At 41.2% G+C, this 23,642-nt stretch overlaps 1 protein-coding gene across 10 annotated transcripts in view; it reads left to right on the top strand.

Moving 5' to 3' along the window:
* Positions 1-23,642, top strand: part of macf1a (microtubule actin crosslinking factor 1a) — a 269,747-nt gene that overhangs the window by 77,290 nt on the left and 168,815 nt on the right. The window lies entirely within an intron of this gene.

Genomic DNA, 23,642 nt, shown 5'->3' with positions numbered 1-23,642 from the left:
AGGAGAGTGACATGTTGCACGTGTGGATTGCTCACTAGTACTGTGAATCAGGGTAAACCAAACTATGGGTTGGGCTTTAAGGTGTCACACCTGCTCTTCAGGGATTCTTGTGCAACAAGGTAGCACAGTATGTTAGAAATGCTCTCACTCACACAACTTTGTTTCCACTGAAAAGGGTTAAAAATAGAACTTATAGCTGTGTCTTAGCTCCTGTGTGTAACATACTCCATTGAGTTACTGTACTTATCTGTGGCTTACATTAAGGTTAACTTCATGTATGTGTGTGTCTGTCTGTTTACCTACTGGGCTGCTGTGTGGCGTCCTGATAAGATGTGGGTCAGTAGAAGGACGAAGGGCTGCCTCCTTTCATATTAGCCAACAACACTGGTGTCTGCTATCACCCTGAATGCAACACTTTTGGCTTTAAACTCTCAATTAGCTTCAGCAGCTAATTGTTAAATATTGGTAATTGTTTTATTAGCATTGGTTGTGGTGTTAATATTCCTCTGCCTTTTGTCATTAATGACATTTGATTCTAGTCAGATCTGGCAAGAAATCCAACATGTGCAAAACACACCCTCACACAAAGGAGAAAAGACACCAGCAGGATGGTGTGTTGAAGGATCAGGTGACGTTCAGGAGCAGGCAGGGATGCTTCGCTTCAGCAGCTGTTATCACAGCAGTCAGTAGAGCATAGCATAAACCAGGCAAGAGGTTTGTCTCTGGCCTCTGGTGTCTGTCAGCTTCTTTGTGATATATCACATTTCTTATTTTGAATATGTTTTACATCTGTACACATTTAAAACACAAAGCCAGCATTTGTTTTCTGTATTTCAGTCTTGTTTGTAATGTAACTGGCTGTGTTTGCTGTTGATGCAGATTGGATGCAACCTGAGTTGTAGCTCCATAGTTTCAGACAGACTGAAACTAGAGTTAAACCCTTGGAATGAAAAGCAGATTAGCCTAATTCTAGATGGTGTGACTGCATTCTTACTGTTGGATGGTAACGATACCTCAATATATTATTTTTATCCCTCATAAATTATATACAATGCCATTTAATTGCAACACAGGACTCTTGATGGCAACTTTTTATTTCTTCGAGTAAAGGTTATTATCATTTGCCATAAGATGATGAAGATGAGAGCTTACCAGACTTCACAGCCAACTTTGTCTGTGTGATATTTTCTCTACTTTCTTACGGGCAGAATCACTATGGCATCACTCTAACAACAGCCATCACTACTAGGGAGACGATTTGAATTGTAGAGATATGTGAAACTGGCAAATTTGTCTATTTCTCTTTTCATTTTCGGCTGTAACTGTGGTGTTGAAAGATATATAGTTTCTGCTGTGCTTATTTTCCGTACTGTGTTACTTTGCTAGTGAAATTACTGTGAATGAAATGAGACACAAAGCTTACTTGTCAAAATGCTGCTCATTAATTCAGCCATGAGGACCAGGCTACAAGGTTTTCCCAAATCTTGACAGCGTAACGTCTCTGATTTTTTTGACTGAGACAAACGTTTGGTCTGCCCAGAGATCACCTCCCTTTTCAGAGGTCTAGTCCAGAGCTATCTCTGAGCATGTTTGCTCTTCGCGGATGGAAATCTGAAAACCCCCAACCCTTCTCCACTCGTTTTTTGTTACCTGACACCACTATACAGAACAAGACTTAAACATTTACTCTTGATATCTCGTCCCGTTTGCTCAGCGTTGTTGAATTATATGTACACGACACAAGGTTTTCTACAGGGAAATGATAGTAAACAAACATTGTGATTCGGTCTATAACAACTTCAACAGCATTTTGTTTGACTGAAATGTTTACATCTTGGTAGCACATACTGTAAATCCAAGGTTTCCACGAGTGTTATAAAGTCTAAAATGGGCAACATGTCTTTACATATATACCCAGATATGGCACGTACACCATCCTGCCATAGCTGACTTTTTGTTTTCTATTAGACGGACAATGATAAATCAATGTCTAAAGCATCAAAATCTACATAGCATTTTTTCGTTTTGCTCCACTGCTACAGCATCATTATGCTCCTTATTGCGACCTCTTTACAGTCTGCAGACGACTGCATTCGTCCGTACACCTTCTGGACACTTTTTCCCCCTCAATAACTGCTCCATCCCTTGGTTTGGCCTTAAAAGTGCTGTCTGCTCTTCATCTACCTTTTCTCACCATGCAAATGTGCACTGTTTTAGCATAAATGGGAAGCAGACACTCACCGTTTATTTTTTGTCTTTTCCCCACCAAAACCCTTTCTCTACATAATTTAGGGCCATCGAGACACCTCTCTGCAGTCGTCCAAATGTCAAGGCTACATTCAAATTTAAACACATGCTCTCCCCTTGGTCTTTGTCGAGTAGTTTTACTATGGCCATGGCCACACCTGCTGCTACTTGTGGACTGGTGATATTATGCGGCACAGCACCCCCCTACTCCAACAGCTGCTCTGTCTGAGGCCTTACAGCAGAAGATGTCAGGCTGGCTTAGAATCACCTACAATCTCCCTTAACCCCTTAAATTACAGCTGAGGTTAAACTTCTTAACCACTTTAAACGGCAGTGGGGAAATGTCATCATCATGAATGTAATTAATTTATCAAACACTGGATAGCATGAGCTTAAGCACAAACCTATGTGCAAACACATTAAGCCACTTTTGTGATTCGGAGTCTTACATACGCATGTAGTGTAAGCTAAAAAACAACTTTTAAACTAGTGTTGTTGTTATGATGTTTCTGTACAGCAACAAAGATGTGTGCACAGGTTTTTATCTTTCAGCTGGTGTAGTTCTTGGTCACACCTCAGAATAAACTTGTAACAGCACCATTGACTCCAATATTGTTTTGTTGATTGCCTCATGGTGCTTAGAGTTGTGTGACCACCCGTGGGGCTGCAGTCCCTCCACCATCTGCACACACTCATATCTTTTCCTTCACAGGCTTAACCTCAGCGAGGGGCTCAGGAGCCTGTTTCACCTTTAAAATGAAAGAACAAGTGTACTTCTCTGGGCCGTCCATTGTTTCACTTTGCATTTATCTTCCCTCACCTGCCACAGGAGACTAATGGTCTGACGAATAGCTGTATGGAGAACAAGTATGAATGGGTTTAAGGCTGCGGCTGACGGAAGATTTTGGCCACCATTTGTTTAAGGCGGAGTCGCTGTCAGCTTCTATTTTTATCTCTTATGAGGTATTCACTCTCTCTACCTGTTCACTGCAGTCACATGACGTGTGCTGCAACCTCTAAGGCTTGATTCATGTTTATCTGTGCGTGCCTCAGTTCACCATGTCCTTTCATGTTTTCTGCGCACCTTTGTGTTTCTGTGTCAGATCAGATCTGTGTCAATGCCCCCTGTACCAACAGCAGGGTTACGCTTTCAAGTTCATGAACCAAGGATCTCACTTGACTATGAAAGGCCTTTGTTTTCTGCCTTTTTGTAACTTGACATTTAAAAATACTGCTGATTAACTGCTAAGTCAATCACTGGAAAGTTAATCAAACAACTTTTCTGATTAAGGATTAATTGTTTCAAGTCATTTGTCGAGAAAGAAATGCCAGAAATTTGCTGGTTACAGCTTCTGGAATATCAGGCTTAAATGTTCTGGGTTTTTTTGTTTTTTTTTTTAAAAATTGTTTGGTTTTTTTTTTTGACTGTTTTGTATCATTGTTCTGGACTGTATGCCGGACAAAACGAGGAATTCAAAGACTTTATCTTGGACTCTTGGATGTCTCACAATTGTCCAACATTTTGCAGACTAAACAGTGAATCAAACAATTGTAATTATTCCTTAAAGGCAATCATTTAATTCTTTCTCTGGCTAATGACTTTCTCTACTGTGTCTCTGTTCTATTCTTTGACTTTATGAATGGAGAAGATGGTGTGTGTGTGTGTGTGTGTGCGTGTGCGTGTGCGTGTGTGTGTGTGTGTGAGAGAGACAGTGAGTCATCCCATAAGGAGGTGTATATTTTTCATTATTTATGTGTGTTTCCTCTGCAACCCAGAATTCCCCTTGCTGCTTATAGCCACCGTGACAACGCCTGGCTTTGAATCATTCCTCCTGCACTTACTCATACATTGACATAAACTCATACAGTCAGACTTATACCAACTTAAAGGTGGTTTTAGGCTTTTGGGGCACATCACACTCTATAGACATACACATTTTTAATGTGGGTGTCTGAAATAGAAAAGTTGAGGCCTTAACCTTAGCAGTGTTGGTGTGCTTTTTCTGTCATCATGTGTAATTTTTCACAAAAGGCCATATTTTTAAACCCTTCATATATGTTTGTGCTAAAATATAGAGGTGTTATACTACTGCTGAGCATGTTGGTGGCTCCACATCCAGGGGAGTGTGGACACTGGAGGACAGCCAGAAGCAGCACTCGGCTGTGGGCGCAGACCCTGCAGGCCTCTGCTCTGCAGGGCCCTGACTTGAGTCTCAGCCGTCTGGCTCTATCCCACAGCCCCCAAGCAGCGTCCAGCAAGCCCCACTCACCCAGACTTTGCTCTGCTCCTCTGCCAGAGAACCAGAGGGAGTCCAGGTGGGCAGCGGGGTCCGTATTCACGGCTGAGGGCCCTCATACGCCTTTCCTCCAGTGTCCACATACACCCTGGATGTGGAACTGTGCACTTAGTCATTTTTTTCTTAGATTTTGTGCCCCTGCTTTCCCTGCTATGATTGGACAAGCAACTTTTCGCACTCTAGCCAGCCTAGCCACTCTAGCCCTCCCCTGTTCATCCAGACCATTCATTCTAGCATCAGCCATTCATGTTTACCTCCTCTTTTGTTGCCGTTTTGGTAAATGTCAAACTAAATTAACCAAAAACATTCAGATGTTGCTTTTTCCCTAATTAGAATGTAAAACTCGGCGGCCATGTGGTTCAGGTGACCAAAATGCTGCCTGACCAGAAGATATTTAAGTCCTTAAGGCCTTTGTCTCCAGGAGCTCTCCAGGAGCGAAAATGGTAAAAACAGTAAGCTGCCATGTGTGGCTCAGTTTATAATAATCCAGTCATATGAGTGGTTTTTGACTTTGCTTTGAAGTTAACATTAACTCCATTGTTGTCTCTGCTGTCATGAGTTTGTCATGGGTATGAAGTTGTTTTAGAATTGGATTAACTTGGATTGGAAAGATGAACATGTGGATTATTATATTATACCTTTTTTTTCCTTTGCCTCAAAACAAAACATCTCGAGGCTTGAAAACATGTTTTTCTAAATGTTTCTGTCTGATGTGATTATGTTGTTGATGTCTGAATGGGATCACACTGAAGTGGTGCCATGCTACGAAAGTGATCTTAATGGGAGGGATGTGCTGGGATATGTGTGTGTTTCTAAGGAGGTGACAAGGGTTAGGACAGCTCAGACATCAGGTTAGTACAACGTGTGTGAAGTAATTACCGTGTTTGGACGGGAGGTCCACCTGTGAAGCAGGGTGGGACAGCTGGCTGATGAGCATATGTGTTTCTGGAGACAATATAGAAGAGCACAGCAGGTAGATGAAGCCGGTGTGTGAGAGCGTGAGTGGGTGCTGAACAGTTAATTTGGGTCACTTAGCCTTGACTTCTCCTATTCCCCCCACCAACATTTTAATCCACCAGACTAATGCTGCTAAGCAACAAAGCCATGCTGTTACACAATGGCACAAGGATATAAACATTCTTGATGCCTAGTCCGTAAATAACAAAATCCAAACAATAAATTCCCAATACTTAAACATACACTCATCAAAAACATTAAGTACTAATCTACATTTTTTAAATATTTTTCCTCCATTGTTGCTGTTGTTCAGCACTTGTCCACAGACGAAGTGACGGTTTGTCTCTGTGGTGGGCTTTTTGTCCTGCCCTAGTTTAATGCTCTCCTGCGCACACACACACACACACACACACACACACACACACGAGGAATACACACAGCCATACACACACCTCCCACTCACACATCATGTGCCTCTCTTCACACTGTCTGCCACCTTGCTCTGAGGCCGGCACTTTTAACCTCAGATCGACTGCAGATATCATCCAAGCCATGAACGAGCCCATTACCAACATCCTCCTAAATTAGCTGTCAGAACAGACTGTCAGTCTGTCCACTTTCCATTTTCCATCTCCGTTACAGCATCTGCATCTGAATCCATTGTAAAACCACAACTCCCTAGATAGTCACAGAACACTCAAATCTGACATCTCTCACCATCTGAAAGAACTCAGCGGTTTGTGTGAATATTTTGTTGGCTGCATTCCTTGTTTTTTCTTAAGTAGTTTGTGCAAGGAAAACATTATCTTGACTATAATGCTTCATTTACTACTAATGGCTTTACCAGACTCTGGAGGTAAAACCACTGTACTCGGATAAAGGTGCCAGAATGTCCTAAAATAACTTGTGCATCTGAGTCAGCAGTTTAAATCAGTTAGTTAAGAAGCCATTGTTGGAGACGGTCTTTCTGGGATTTTGTGTTTGTGGCTGGACATTACGAATGGAGGCCAAGCCATCAAAGTCAAAGTGTCTTTAATGCTTTTTATTATTCATTAGACTTTAACTCAGTGTGTGCTGAATGTTTTGAAAGTGTGTTGGAATTCACTGTTTTTTATTTTCCCAGTAACTTCTCCGTGAGAGAGCTGGACCACAAAACCACTAATTGTGTTACTGAAATATCAAAATATCTGCAGCCAGACATTGTGTCCGAGTCAGCTGAGTGTGAGAAGCTCTGAGCTCCAAAGTCACTTCACTCAGATGAATGATATAACAAATATGTAACAAAGTGCTTTTCAATGACCCAGAGGAATCATGCCCGTGTAACACTGAATCCAGACCTGCCTGTACCTTTTGTTAATGCAGATAATTGGTTCTGACTGGTGCTGAAAGAACAAGGTGTTACTTAACAAAGCAGTAGTAGCATTGCATTGTGTTGTGTCACGAGCAGACGAGTTGCCCGTCTGAACTTCAAAGCCTGTTGATCAGGTTACATAAACGTCTGGAGGCTGTTTGTTTCCAAGTTAGTATGAGACCGGCCAGAATTAGTCAGGGGAGGAGTTACTGTAGTAGTCTGCATTTAACCTGAAGGGACAACACAGGTGCATTTTAAACCTCTCACCTTTTGTTGTTGTTATGATGATATACACATTTAAAGAGATCTGGCAGTTGTATGTAAATCAAACATGATTTTATTTCCACTCATCATATTTTACCCTTTTGGCAGAGGCCACTGGCATTACTAAAATGACACCAGGCACCCCTTTTGCATTGTTTCCTGACGCAGAAGGGGTCGGCAGTCAGGTTAAAGCAATAAAACTACTTTGTTACGGCTCGGAAAAGATCACTGTTGATGTTTGTCATGTGAGATGACTCACGTAAGGGGTCAGCGGTAAGGTTTAACAACAACAAACCTACTTCAATGCGGTTAGGAAAAGATTGCTGATGCTCCAAAAAAACACTTGGCTTCGAGTGACACAAACACAGCGGTAAGAAGGGGTCAGTGGTTGGCTTTAACCAAATCACTTGGTTATGGTTAGGAAAAATTGTGGATGTTACCAAAAAACACCCGGCTTTGACTGGCACAGATGCAGCAGTAAGAAGGGGTTGGGGGTTAAGTCTAGAAAACAAAATGACTTTTATGGCAAGGAAAAGATGGCAGATGTGGCCAAAAAACATCTGGCTTTAAGTCTAGAAAACAAGCGCTAAGAAGGGGGTCTGTGGTTAGATTCAGGCAACAAAACTACTTGATTATGGTTAGAAAAAGATTGCAGACGTCACCAAAAAATACCCAGCTTTGGGTGCTACAAACATGACAGCGTGTCGTTTAAAACACCCGGCTTTGACTGCCATAAATGCCACAACTGATGTTGTTTGTTGGTTGTTCTTTAAACTGCGTCTGTTGCTCTGCGCGTGTTCTAATGAAGTGGATGTTTTTACACTGGCGTGGGTGGAAAACCCAGTGCATCTCACGTAGACACTAAAGGTGCCACCGACATCATTATAGTGATGCCGGGGACACTGCCCAAGTGGCGCATTTTGATGCTCCGGTGTTGAGACCAGGCTGAATAAATGGAGACAGAATGGTTAGAAAAGACAGCTTAACTAAGCCATCAAGTTTATTTTTTATTTTCTGTCACTTCCTCAGCAACCTCTCAGTTTATCTCTCTGTTTCTAACCTCAGAGCAGTGGGCTGGCCTGCTGTAATAAGGCAGTATCGTGTGACTCAGTCATCAAATACTGTGACAGGTTTAATGGTCACATGGGGGGAGATGAGGCAGAACCTTTATGGCACTAAAGCACAACTGCCCATTTTTATGTGCATTAAAAGAAATAGCGACAATATATCCAGTCATCCAGTGATATCCATTTAACAATAGCATATTGAATGCTTAATATGCCAGTCTTTAATGTAGGCCTTTCGGATGTGACCTGAATGCCTGAATGGACAAGGCTGCTCGTGCTAATAAATGAGTTTTTAAAGGGGCTGACTGGAGTTATATTTGGAAGGTAAATGGAGGAGATGTGTGGGTTTTATGTGTCAGTGTGTGAAGGGGCAGCTATGAGGCTCTGACTCAAACAATGAGGTTACCAAAGCACAAAAATAATTCAGCCAAATTTCAAAAATGATTTTAAAACAGATAAATCATAATTCCAGTCATGATCTTGTATCTGTTCAGCTACTGCTTTAATTTTGTTCTACGTCATGAAAATCTTATGTAAGCTTGTGAAACAGAAACCTAAATTGACGACACAATAGCTTCATTGAATATTAATCAGTTTGCTCTGCAGTTGTTGAAAATTAGGTTTTAAAAATGTCATGTTAAGCTGTTGATATGTTTATTGAATCTTGTAATACTGACAAAGGGTGTACATTTTATTTTACTGTACTATCAGTTACGAAAAAAGAGTGTGAGACATAATTACCATGTGATAAATGTTTTAACCTTCATGGGAAATCTTCTAACCTATAAAATCAGTGACCAAGCATCCTAACGCTGAGTTAGTTTTAGTGTTAACATCTAAGTTTTACTGTTGACATCTAAATTTTGGGTCACCCTGCTGCCCAGCATCTGTCACAAACACTCACACACGCAGACACTTTTCCAGTAGCAGTCACCCAGATGTGTTGAGTCCGATAAGCCTTCTCTCATGTTTATCAGCATCACAGCAGTGGGGGAGTGGCCTCACCGTTGCCACACTAAGAGTGTTTACTGCGATGCGTGTAAACCTGTGGAGGTATATCTGTGTGACACCAGCAACCGTTAAGGGCTCCTCAGAACCCCACAATGCTGCTGGTAGGACTGTAGCGCCCTCCGTAGGATAGATCAATTGATTTGTTGTATTGAGGTCAATGGAATGATGAAGATGCAGTCCAACATCTAACGTTTATCTTAAGAGATGTTGAGAATGTTTTATTGCATCCACATGTGAGCATTTTGTCAACACTTTATCACCAACTCTCCCCCCATGTCTGAAAGGCACTGTCGTTATAGTTTTGACTCTCTAACCGCAACCCCCTCGTTGCACTGACAGGGCTATAATCACGCAGGGTAGAGTACAGTTTGTGCATGTAATTACCGCATGTGTGTGGGGTATTGATGTGAGCTGTGTGACACCGTGACTGCAGGGTGTAGGCGAGGGAACAAGACGGTGAAAAAGGAGGGGAGGAGCAGAGGGAAGAGAAGATTGGAGGGAAATAAAGGAGAGAAATGTATAGAAGATTTTACCTTTAAAAAGAGGAGTGAAGGATGAAGCAGCACAGCAGCGTTGTGGTTAGAGAGAGTTTTCACTTGTTGACTGTCACATATCCAGAGCAAGTTTCTGTTTGTCCCTGTCAACATTCCCTTGAGCAAATCACTGAATCCTCACTTTCCCGATGAAATTAAAAGCTCAAAGTAAGTAAAGAGAAATAGGAAGTAGTGTCAGAGTCAACTGTGCAACACTCTGCCACTAACACTGCACTCATACTGTACATTCCAACTTCTTCACATGTAACTCTTTGCTAAAAAAAGTAAATAAGCACTTGCCGAAAATGTCAAACTACTCACTAAACAAGTCAAGACAAGGTAACAGATTTAATTATATATGACAGCCACTTTCCAATTTAAACACACACACACAAAAAAAAACTAGATTGACAAGTTCTCTCCTCCCCTCAGCTTTCCCCCGACTTAAACTCATTTTTCTGCCTTTTTCATCTAAATAATAAGCTTTATTATTATGTGTTTGATAAGAGATGAGAGAACAATGTACCTTCGTTCACCAAGCCTTTAGTTCAACACCCTCTACTTGGACCTGCTGCTCATTCAAGGCTTGAAATCCCCCGTGAGCAGAGCCAAAATGGAGTACTCAAAGGTCAAGGCACAATGGAGAGTGATTCAAAATGTCACAGCACTTCTGCACATTTCACTGCGGCACTTGTAGAGTTTCAGGTTGTTTTCTTGGCATCACTGTGGTTTACATTTTGCATGATTTGGTATCAGAAGTGTTCTAGCTTGAGGTCCATCTCGTTCCACCGAAGGAATAAAGATGATCTCAGCACCAGTCAAGAGTGTAAATTTCATTAGCTCACTAACCTTAAGTTAATGAAGTTTTTAGGTTTTCTGCTGCCACATTGTCTCGTGGAACCAGTCGTTAAATTCCTCTTCCCTCCCTGATTAAGATGCCTTTGGGAAATGTTGCCTGGGTCAGCGATGTTCTTTAGTTCTCTTGTGTGAAGTTATTTTGTTTACCTACATTTTTTTCCTGATTTTGTTTCCCTGAATGGATGCAGCTTTGCTTACAGTGATTTGGCTTAGCTGTTCTTGTCCACTGCAGGTCTTTATGCATGTACCTGTTCTGAGTGCTGTTTTATCAACCTTCATCAGAGCTAAATAGTTTGTGGTCAGTGCTGACAACTTATCTGTTATCCAGGCTCTTAAATGGACATTTAAAAGCAATTATGGCTTAATTATTTTCAATATAATGTAGCTCTAAACTTAAGAGAGAAATATCCTCCTGTATAGAGAATATAAGACAGTATTCTGCTAAACTAGTTTGGATTTAATTGTCAAATGATTTGGGGGTATTTTATTTACCAATTATAGCTGAACACCAGCTTGTTCTCATCTTTCATTTGTCAGTCAGTGAACTGCATGATAACACTCACTTTTGCTTGTCAAAACAGTTTGTCGTGTTCATGATTTATGACTTCTGCAATTGGGAACGAGAGGCGGAATAGATTAGAGTTTATTTTTAATTGTCTTCAATCAGATCCTGTGCCCAAGACAACTGACGGAGGTCCAAGGGCCAAAAGTGTTTTGACTACCATCGATAACATGCCGTCTTTGTCTTGGACATGCTGTAGTTTTAAATGGACATTTCCCAAAGAAAACACTCTCTTTAAATAATTTGTCTTTTTGCTCATGCAGCATGAGAATTGCAAGTTTTCCACCATGATAAAGAACAAGATTTTTGACTTTATGGGTGCTAGATCAGGACAGCATCTTATTTATAGAGTGTAAAAGCATATAAAGCTGTAATATTAAAATATGCTTGGTCGTCTTGTGATCTCGGGGGGCCCAGAGGGGAAGCATTACTCAGCTCATCTGCCAACTCAGTTGTCAGAACAAGATTTTTTAATTGCAGTGACATGTCAAAGAGACTGGGAAATTATCAACAGGGTGTGTATGCTTGTGAAAACCCTGAGAAGGTCATGGATTGTGAATAGCAATTTACAGGCCTGGATAAGTTTTTGAAAATTGAATATACCCAGAAAGTTTTGGAAAAGTCATGGAAATTTGTTCATAAAATACCTGTATCATAGAGTATATGTGGTTCAGTTAAGATCAACTGAGAAAAATCCTTGGATAATGTTCGTCACTTGATGTTATATTGTTCTCTGCGTGGGTAACATCTGACTCCAACATGAGTCGCACCTTGTTCTTTTACGGGATGTTATTTAGGAAGATGCCAATTTCATTTTGTCTGGCTTTAATTGAACAAGTGTAAGGTATTGTTTGAGAAAGATCAGGACCCAAGACCCAAGACTTTTCTAACATGGGAGAGGCAGCAGTAGCTAGTCACGCTAAAATAGCTAACGTTATGCCTTACAGTGATGAATAATTTTTGGCAGCTGATTAAGGCCGAACTGAGTTACGAAGCATTGACTGGAGTCAGTCTGATATTGCTTAGAAAAGTGAACCCTTCTCAAGAACATCTAATTTTAGTAATGTATACTTTAAATGCCTTTGATATTATGAAATATTCATAGATTAATTTACATATTAATAATCCCACTGTGTGCAGATTCTTACCCATCAGCCACAAACTGAATTACAAACATTACCATGGCTCACAACCCCTCTGGTCTCTCTTTTTAACCCTATTGTTAGAGGCTCGGCTGTGCTCTCCTGCTGTCGTTGTCGTCTGCTTCCTGTTTGCTTCCTGTTGTCCCCAGACTCCTGTCAGGCCCTGCAGGCTCCACCTTGAAGAGCTCGGTTGGCTACACTTCCTGGAGACAGGGGTGCAGCGTGGGAATTGTAGTGTTATCTTAGTGTGATACTGAGGCGGCTGCTCTGATGAAAATAAACTATTGTACGTTTTGAGAAAAGCGAGAAAAGACAGAGGATATCTGTGCGTGGACTTCAGATTTATTTAGTGATGTTTTTTTCTTCTTACTGGCTGGAAGTATTTAAACCGCTGTCTTTGCTTTGGCCTTCAGGTTTATTTCCAAGAGAGAAATGGTTTTACTTCGATTTATTTTTAGAGCTTTTGAAGTTAGAGGAACATGCTGTGATGCTGCGAGGGCGGCATCAACACTGGAAATGGGACACAGGGATTTCTCTTCTTCCTCTGTGTGTGTATATGTGTGTGTGTGTGTGTGTTTGGTTATGCAGTGGCTCAGATAATCTTAACAGAGTTGACATAGGCTGTGTGTATAGGGTGGGGGTATGGAGCAAGCCTTTGTTTGTGGTTGTGTGTGTTGGTACAGGTAAATTAATTATGATTGTGTGCATCTGTACTTTGTTATTGACTCTGCATATGTTCATTTTTTTTGAAACTCTCTTCCCCTTTAACTCCTCTGCTTCATCAGCCGCTCATTACCTTCTTCACCACCTGTGTGTTTCCCACTGTCTTAACTCTCACGTGTTTGTGACCTGGACTGACTTGGACACCATGCATCCATCTCTGTTAGTTTTTAAAGGTGTTGTGTGTTTATTGAAGGCCTTCTGTCCACTAGTTATGTGATGCTGAAACCAACACTGGGGCCAAGCCAGCAGTCAATAGGAACACTACAGTAACCGCAGATAGAATCCTCCACCCCATCAATATAGTCTGTCAACACTCTTCTCCCTCTCTTTCATTTAGTCTTTCTCTCTCTCCTCGACCACCTTAATGGAATCTTTGCAGCCAAGTCAATGCTGTGAACACAAGTTACTGTACATTAACACAGACAGAACAACAATGAACACTTAGCTGCTATTGAAATTATCGTCTTCTCGTTTCTCGAGAGAGACATTCCCATTAAACTTTTTTGTCAGTTGAAGTGTTGAGAGGGGGTGGGAGGTAATGAGAGACGAGGACACAAGACGCACTTGAAATGTCAGTTTTTTGTCATACGCCTAAAATAATGTGACATTTAGTTGCTTTGTCAGCATGCAGGCTGCAGTAACATTAGCCATAATAGCTAGAGAATAAGTTTTTTTTTTCCTAAGCATTGGTGATATGCCAGTTTCCTGTGGCTTATCTGGCACTCGACTTTTTGGTTGTTATCTTTGCAAATTTTGAAACTATATGAGATGCTTGTGGTTGTTTTTTTTCGACATCTTTGTAGCACATCATGTGGTCAGACTGTGTCAGTTTCAGTAGTGCTAGTCTGCTAGTGCACATGACTGATGTTAGATGAGAACTGAATTACTCTTTCTTAATTTATGGGCTGTTTGGAAGTGCATGGGGAATTCATTACCATGGCAACGATCACAGTTTCAAAGCTGTGAAGCCTTTAGGTCAGCGCTACAAAAATTGATGAATTATTGCCATTTTTACTTTTAAAAAAATACCAAAAAAAAGATTCTATTATCAAAATTGTTGCACAGTAATTTTCTGTCAGTCGACTTATCAGTTAATTGAATAATCATTTTAGCTGTTGTTGACTTGATTTTAGCCTTTCTGATCATGTTTCATGTAGATTCATGAATTATTTTGGTGTGAGTACAGTGTTGTCAGTTTTATCACCAAAATGATGGACAAAACTATTAAAATAATACGTTGCTTACATTGTAGGTTATTGGAATTTTCCTTCAAAGAAGGTTTTATCTTTGAAGTCTACCCTATCCTTTTTCTCATTAGGGTTAGGGCATCTCTTTCTTCTTCCACAGTAGTCTAACCTCTCCTGTCCTCTGTGTTTTTATTCTGTCACCTCACGCCTTTCCTCGTCCACCCGTCTGTTACGGAGCTTGTACCAAACTTTTCCACAAAATGTTCAAATGCCGGTCTTGAACTCATCTCTGTATGAGCTCGTTAAAAAAGGATTACTGTCCCTTCATGTAACCAGACTAAGTCGTAACATACCTGACTCTGTAATGAACCTGTGCAATGTGGAGCAATTAACACTGCCATTGATCACTTTCCAAGTTGTTGTGCCCATCGGGCACAATTCACATCCGTGTAGCCTGCGGGCTAACCGAGAGACGCTCATTCATTTCCTGCTCAGCCACATAGCGAGAAAAGCTGTGGTTTGTGTATATGCGTGTGTATGGTGTGTGTGCGTGATTACGGAGTGTGAACATGATGAAAAGGTCTTTGCAGAGTAACGCAGGGCCATTAGTGGGAGGGAGAGGGAAGCTTCAGCCTGCCTCTGATGTACGATCACTCCTCCCCTCTCCTCTTGTTTCATGGTCAGTCTTGGTGGTCCTTGGCTTCCCCTCAGCCTTGTTGTCACTGAGATTCACACACACACAATAGTTCACTGTCTCTCTTTTACACACTCTCTCTCACACATAATTCGACTCACTAACAGCTCCAGTGACGTATCTCCACACAACTCTCACCTGCCTGTACAACTCACACAATTATGTGCAAATAAAAACAGATGCACACGAGCCTCTGGACTCATAAAACAAGAGCAAAAGTCCTCCATGAGTGAGAGGAGAGGTTTTTTTTATAGTTAATTCAGGCTACTTCATACATTTAACAAGCTGCTGTCAGGACAGTTTTACCACCAACCCATTAAAACAGAATCAAAGACAGACCTGCTGATACACATGTATTTATTGAAGGGGAATACAGATTGTGACATTCAGTGAATAGAGTATACAGTACATGTCACGACTCAAATGAATACAAAAAAACATGCTTTATTGGAAGCTATAAATTCATTATGCTTTGCTCAGTATTTAAAAAAGAAAAAGAAGATGATTCCTCTTTTTGAATTCAAGTTGTTTTGCACTGAAGAGTATAAAACATGTAGCATAATGAGGGCTGTAACCAGTAATATTTGTGTCAATTTTTTAATTTCATTTTTTTGAAATTATTATTATAAGGTATGTGAGAGAGGGTTTGTTTTGATATACTTTGTAATATTGTAAAACATGATAAATAATAATAAAAAAAACATGAAGGAACAGCTTGGATGCAGGGCATTTTTTATCTTAATGAGTTGCAGAGATATTCAGTTGTCAACCGCAGGCTATACATTGGATTGATTTTAATAACTTTAATGTCCTTAAAGTGTGCACTGTGTAGCAGCATTATCTAGGAAAACAGAAGTTTTGGCAGATACTCAATATTAAATTATTTGGATTGGGATCAGGGGCAAAAAAACTTCCCAAAGTATTATTATTTATTTAATTTCCAAAGGAGACACTTTCAGATTGTTTTTTGTACAACCAACAATCCATTACCAGAATATTTTCTGTTTACAAAGAGATGAAACTAAGGAAATCTGGCAAACCCACACATCTTAGAGGATGAAGTCAATACAGATTTGTTATTTTTAATTGATAAATAACGTATTACTGCTTAATCAATTATCAGATATCACAAATGTGTTAGAAGTTTAAGGGTTAAAGGTGACAAAATACTCTTGATCATGTGTCACATGTAATGAAAAGGAGAAACTAAATAAAGAGAGGCCTCTGTGGCGGAGACCTTTACCAGACTGAATGTAAATGTTGACGTCATGGACACTGCAGACTCTGACAGCCTGATAATTACAGCTTTTTCAGGAGCCGGGGTCAAGTGGCCCAATAAAAGGCCAGAGGATGGGGTGGTGTGCCGAGGAGGTGGAGGGAGGGTCCTAATTGAGAGGTATCCATGGTAACGAGAACAGCTGGGGTTAAAATTAAGAGCCTGGTTACCAAGGTTATGTGTTAGGGTCCCCCGTATTTGTGTACACTTTTCACATTCTTTGCCCCTGCGCCTTTCATTCCCTCACTTTTTGTCTTTCGTCCTTTCCCATCCACTGACCTCATCGTCTGAGTGTTTTTCCTCTTCTTCTTCATCTTCGTCTCTCTCTCACGACCCTATAGATGTCTTGCTCTTTCTCCCAAGCTCTCACAAACACAACTCCTCTGAACCCTGTTTACCATCTCACATTCAGCTTCTGCTCTGTACATATCTAGCTAAGGAAGGCACTAACACAGTCAGGGTTTGAGGTTCGATGCCCTCAGGAGGGTACCTCGAGAATTTGAGATCAGCAAACAGAAGAAGTAAAGTTGCATCACTCCTTTAGCCATGCAAGCAGCGTCACTTTATAGATGGCAAAGCTGGTCAGTTGATTGGTTCACAACTTCGGTCAAGACTAAAACATCTCAGTAGATTTAGCACTGTAACTGTATCAGAGTTGTTTGAGTCAAACTGGATTTGGCTGATCGATACAAAAATTGACTTTTCGCCTTTTTTTGTGTGTGCAATACGTGCATAATGTCCTGGACTGCCATCCTCTCTTCCCAAAAAGTCTTGAGAGGACGGGGAGCAAATGAATGCCCTGCTTGCAGCTCTGGGGGCACAATCCTGGCAGGAAACGCAGCAATGTCTTGGTAGAATACAACAGCATTTCGTGATAGTATCCCTGCCGACAAGTTGCTACAAAACACCTACGATTGGAGCTTTAAAGCCGCTGGACACATAGCAGTGACTAGCTGAAACACAACCGGTTTTGTTGTTTGTTGGTAGTCTGCAGTAGTTTGCAGCTTGGCAGCCATCTCATCAACAGTAGGTGACAATGCCATCTGCCATCCCCTTTAACTCCTGGTGACAAAGTCAGCTCATATATCACATCACTTTGGAAACGTTGATATAACACATATGAAACGTGCAAATTTAATGTATTTGTGGTTTGCAGAAACATGTAGTGCCCTCTCACATGCTTTTTTATTTCCCTTTCTTTCACTTTCGCCTGCCCTCCAGTCTGTCTCCCATTTATCTCATGTTTTTGTTCCTCTTGGACTTTGATCATTCAGTCTATCTGTCCTTATCTCACCCTCTTTATCCCATGCACTCACGTGATAGACTCCTTTCCCCCACTTCTTTTCCTTAAGTGTTTTCCGGTTGCGTGTCAATTTATCTAAATTAAAATAAAAATGTAATTCAAATCCCACTTATTCATGCCCCTCTCTCTTTGTTTCTGTCCCTTTCTCCTCCCCCCTCCTTCTCATTAACCTGTGATTAAATAAGGCCCTAAAACCAAAAGAGTTTGGATGAAACTTCTCTTTTTCTCACGGGGTCATAAATCTATCGCTCTTTCTCCTTTTTCTCTTGCGAACTCCGTCCCCTCCCTCCTTTCCCACCATCCATCCACGCAGGGCTTCTCTGTGCCATTCTGGGTGACAGCTCTTATACTCTTCTTCCTCTTTTTCTCCTCTTCGCACCTCATAAGTTATCTGATATAATAGGGGAAGTGTTTGTTTGTGTTGTTTTTATAAAGGACCAGATTTAAGCAGCAGTGTCAGGGTGACAACTTGAGAAATGCATCTATAATCCTCTTTATAAGATTTAGGTGACTTGCTCAAGATGATGTCAACACACACACACATGCACTCAAACATGATCCTTGACCTTTACCCTGAGGAGCCTACTGACCGGGCAGTTAAAGCTCTGGAGGTCAGCATCACTGTTTTCATGCTGCTCCAGAGCCTGATGGCTGAGACTCAGGGAACAGCAGAGTCAGGCCACAGAGGTCATGTTGGTTTTACTGCTTCTAGCCAGGCTCAGTGTGTTTATGCTGCATACAAACCAAACTCCATCATCCATCATATAAGAAATTAGCCATGACAATGTTATGTTCAAATACCAGGAATGTGACAGACTGTGGCAATAGGGGCGGATGGAGGGGCCTATAAAGCCTGTAGCTTTGACACCAGAGAGTCCAGTGTTTGCTTCCTTTATATATGGAGGCGATTTATGGCCCCTAACCTTAACTAAGAAGTTTAAGTTGCATAACTTAATTCTTACCCTAACCTAAGGGCAGGAGATGGAAAACAATTAAATTCAGTCAATGTCATTGAATAGAGGAATGTCATATGGTGTTCTTTGCCATGATCTGTATGTCTTTGTTTCTGATAATCATTCTTTTACTGATTATGGACTTAAGAATGGTGGCATCTTGTGTGATTGTTAAGTGAGTGTTCAGACCCAAAACAGACTGTTGGTAGGTGTGTTTTGCTTCAGTACATGGTATAGTCAATCCAGATTGAAGGCTTATCTCAGAAACTCAATGCAACAGTGTATGATATTATTAGGAGGAGTCCTGCATGGGTCTGAATTTCAAGACCTTGAACCAGAACCAGCACCGTGACATGCAATATGGTACCCGCCCCACCACCTGTGCATGTGACCGAGTAGTTCCGCAATCTGACCCGACCTAATGACACAAGATCCACAGCCCGACCTGAAACCATAAATCCTTTAATAACCATGTGCTGTTCAAATAATTCAGCTTGGCTGGATGTTTAATGTGATCATTTTTGGCCATTTCATACATGTGACACAAATACAGCAAAGTTAATTCAGGAAACAGTAATGCCTCTGATACTGTCTAAAGTGCTGGATCATGTGTCGGCAAGTATGCAAGTCTTCAGCAATCTGATAGCACGCAATTTATTGGTAAATATTAAAGTAGTTTCATACCTGCATAAAACCGCAGTTTTCCCGGGAGTCCATTCTTTAACTACACAGCCAGTTGCTCTGTGCAGCCAACGGCAACTACTGTTTTAAAGCGGCGAAGAAGAATTGATCTCTGGTAAATGTTGGTATGCTAGGTGTTAGCGAAAAGTCAACAATTTGTTAATATTTTACACTGGAAATAAATTTCATGGCATTTATTCTATGTTTGTATTTGCTCATGTTTTACAAAGGGTTTATCTTGAGTGATGCCATGTGACAATGCTAGCAATCATTTCACATCCGAACAGGGTGGTATACAGCTGTTAAATTTTTTTTTTGTTTAAGGTGATGGTATCGCATTGGCACTCTGTATCGGCTGATATGCAACTTCAAGGATCCAGAAATAGGATTTGGGATCAGGAAGAAAAAAGGGTATTGGAACATGCTTATTCAGCAGACAGAGGATTATAAATGTTAAAATATTAAATTGAATTATTATTATTATTATTATTATTATTATCATCAGTTTATTTTAATATATTTATCATCTAACACGGGATCAGACCCTGTTCTTTGTTTTACCCAAAACAGAACCCAAATATTAAATGAAGACAAAATACCTCCCGCAAATCACCATTTTTGGGGGCCACATGCTGGATTCTTGACCAGATGCAGGACTCTATATGGAAGGAATTTATCATTTATCTCTTGTCCCAACAGTTGGGAAGTAAACAGAAGAAATACAGTGTTCAGTTTTAAGTAATTTACTATGTGCCAGCGCATTTCTGGGTGGTGTCGTGTTGCATTTTGGTTTTGCTCGCTCAAATTTGTTTATATAAACAAAAATCTTTTATGCAGGATGTAAATTTTTTGGCTTCATTTTAAAGTCACTGTTTAGTCAGCTCTTTTTCTTCCTGCAGCATCCAAAGCAGTCACAGTTGTATCTGTGCTGTTATAGCTTATATTATATGGCAGACATCTTCTGGATATTGAATGTTACATTCTAAAATCATATATTTTTGTGGTGTTTCAGTGTGGCCCCTGAGGGAATAGAGCATAGATGTTAACCGTTCAAGTCTTTGTTCTTCTCTTTTTATTATGCAGGGTGAGAGAAAGGACAGGAGTAATTGGGCTTTGTTTCCTGAAAACAAAAGCTGTGCCACTGCTGTGTGCATGCTGGTGTGTGTCTGTATTCTAGGGTATGCGTATGCTCAGAGACTTTTCCTGTTTTCTCAGCCAAATAATTTAATTTAGCTATGCAGGAATTCAGGCTTCCAGAAACAGAGTTGCTCTCTTGACATTTTCTGGACTGAGAAGCAGCAGCAGCAGGGCCTGTGACCCAGTTTGACTCCCAAAGTTTAAATGTACTTTCCTGAAGAGTTTTTCCTCATTTCTCTCTCACGGTTTCACCTCTCCACTCAGAAAATCCCCCTCTGTCACTTCCTGAAACACTAACTAGAAAACAGTTTTGCAGACTTTTCAGAAATGTTATTACATCACTGCTCGCAGGGTGAGAAGGAATGTAAGTGTGACTGGTTTTCACACAGTTAACTTGTGTTTAGTGAACATAGATTAGAGCTGTTGTGAGAGAAAGGAAGCTGTTATAAGATAAATGTTACCTCTTTGAGCTACCAGTGGCTCTAAGCTGACCTGAAGTCTGTCTTCAGATGGGTCAACTTCCCACTTTTCATCACTTGTACTGACATCTAAGGAATTCTCTGGCATGCCTGTGTTTTGTGTGTGTGTCTCCATCTGTGTGTATCCTCAAGTCAGCTCCCATTAATCCATCCTTGTTAGTCATTCGGGGGCCACACTCGTCCTCTGTCCTCTCCTGTTTCATCTTCCTCTCCTCTCCTCGTAATCTCTTAATGGCATCTCAGGGTATCGCTGTCTGTCTGTCTTTCTGTCTGTCTGATGACTCCTGGCTCTGTTGCTGTCTGCTCTTTCGGAACGGGACTAGCGATCCGCTTAGTTCTCCCGTCAAAACACAACTTACTTAACTGTCAGCAGGAACAGGACTGGGAGCCTTTGATGTGTTCATTCCACACTGAGGGAAAACACAGTAGGTAACAGAGCGCTCGTGGTGTACTTTGCCAAACTGTACACAATAACATGCTGGTGAATGATGTACGTCTTAACCAGTAGGCCACCAGGACACCCTGTACAAAAACAATAAAAAACAGCAACTTACCATTGGCTACCATATATTCAGTCTTCTCATCCCATCCACAAACCTCTTACAATAAATTGGTTTGACATTAATCATAGCCTGATGATCTGTGGCCACAAAAAGTTACTCTGTGGCCACTGACTATTCCCTGTAGGTGGCCCAATGTGGCCCTCTGTGACATGACTAGAATAGAATTAATTTAAATATTCTCAAATGTCCATGCCAGTATTTCCCCTATATTCATCCTGCAGCAGAGCACCGTGCACCATGAACTACAGCGACACGCTGCCTTGAGTCCATGAAGGAGGCAAGTGTCTGTGGTTAGTTCACGTCTGTTATAACAGCAGCACAGTCAAGTGCCTGTTTTGAGCTGCTAAAGTCAGTGGAATAGGTGTCCGTAGGCTACTGGTTGAAGAGGCTCAGCAGTGGATGACATGCTAACGTTCTGAGGTGTTCATTTTTTCATGTTTTAGCTGAGCTGGACCAGAGAGTATTTGTTTAAAACAGATCAGTGATGCTGTTTTGCCCGCACTGTTCCCCGTGTTCATGAAAACTCAGCTCATGGCATTGCTTCTGGTGTTCTTCACTGCTGTTTTGGGAGGAGGAAATAACAGAAATGACCAGCTATAAACGTGACAAATTTTCATTCTAAATAAGTGCTGACTAGTGAATCTAATTTATGCCGATGTCAAGAGTGGTTAATGTGGAAGGGAAAAGCAACTGATAAATATTAGTATACGTGGGCTCACTGTTAAATTTTTAAAGAAACGTTTAAAGTGTTAATTTTGAGAATGGAATTTGGTGTGGTGGTAGGTGTTAGGAGGACTGCTTAGTCTTCTGGTGGTTTGTGGGGCCAGTGCATAAAAATGATAGTGATCCCTGGCAGTGGAATATAACCCAGTAACTCCTCATCAGTGTCCCTTTTTTTAATATCGGCTGGTCAGTTAACTGGATCATCAGTGAAGCCTCGATCAGGTCCAGTGATCCCGATGTCCAGCTCCTCGCTGTGTGATTAGCCATGCCTGAATAAATAACAGTCTGAGGTTGATTGCTTATCTGTGTTTGACCCAGCCATGCCAAATCCATTCGTCTGGACTGAGCCAAACTGGGTTTGTGTGTGTTAATGTTTCACGGACTATGTGCTCATCTTGTACTGATCATTAAACAACAGCTTGGGTTTGCAATTATGTCCCATAGTGTCCCTGCTGGGAATTTCCATTTACCATCCTCTGGTTAGTTGTAATACCCGTAGAATGATGCAGACATATCCAAAGTTAACAGACTGAGAAGTTTGGACATCACACACCAAGATCACCAAGATAAATATAAGAGATTGGACCTGTGAGAGAAACTTCTTTAAGAGTTTTAAGCTGAATAAGATGTTTAAGGAAATCAATGCTGCAGCACTGAAGGCAAACTGAATCAGCTTCTCTGTAACTGGACCCAGTCTGCCCCCTAACTGCAGAGTTTGATACTGCAGGGGAGAGATGGTATGCATTTCAAAGTGGCTCCAACTTTTCCTGCAGACTATATATCAACTATTTATTATTGTGCTGAAAACACAGTTACATCTCCATCACTCTCACAGTTTTAGGATTCCAGAGAACCTTTGCTAGTGTATTTAGAGGCTAGTATTAGACAGCCAGGTGCCTCACTGTACTGAGCACACCGCCAATGGAAAGAGTGTGCTGTCTCTCATCTACACCCACCCTTTCCCCTGTACATGTAGTGTTATGTCTGGAACTTCCTCATACTTTTGTCAAATGGTTCAGCACCAGAATGGCAGGTCAGGACTCTGACGGCCGGCTCTCTTTCCAGACAGGAAGTGTTTCTGCCGCATTTCACCAACCGAGATGTCAGAAGTCACACAGCTGCTGGGGAACAGTGTGGGAGGCTGGCAGGCAGTACTGATGTATCACAGTCACACGACATGCAGCTGTGTGATGACCAGAGCCCCAGAATAGCTGTTTTATTTACATATAAAAGCACTGAGTTACAGCATCACAGCACTGCTCTGTTCAAAAGACACTGCAGTATCACTTCATAACAGCTGAGAACAATGATTATTCAGACATTAGCTTTGGCAGGGAGAACATTTTGTATTATTTGAAGTGATAATGCACCTTATTTTTAACACAGAGCTATCACAGCTTTGCCGGCCTTTGTTATGATGCAAAAAGACTGGTGGTTACAGAGTTTAGAGTCGGTTATTGGGAGCTGTTTGCACAGGTAGACGCAAGAGGTGACTGAGTTCAGTCTGGCAGATGGGACTGTGTCAGAGGAAGTGAGCGAGAGAGGAAGCGATGGAGAGCCCTAATTTTTATTGTAGCAGACATCGTGGTTCAAGGTTACAGGATTCATCACTCTGATAATGGGACTGTCCTTTT

Source organism: Epinephelus fuscoguttatus, linkage group LG17, assembly GCF_011397635.1.
Source record: "Epinephelus fuscoguttatus linkage group LG17, E.fuscoguttatus.final_Chr_v1".
Classification (NCBI taxonomy): Eukaryota; Metazoa; Chordata; class Actinopteri; order Perciformes; family Serranidae; genus Epinephelus; species Epinephelus fuscoguttatus.
The sequence above is the reverse complement of the archived record's forward strand: the minus strand, read 5'-3'. Positions and strand labels throughout refer to the sequence as shown.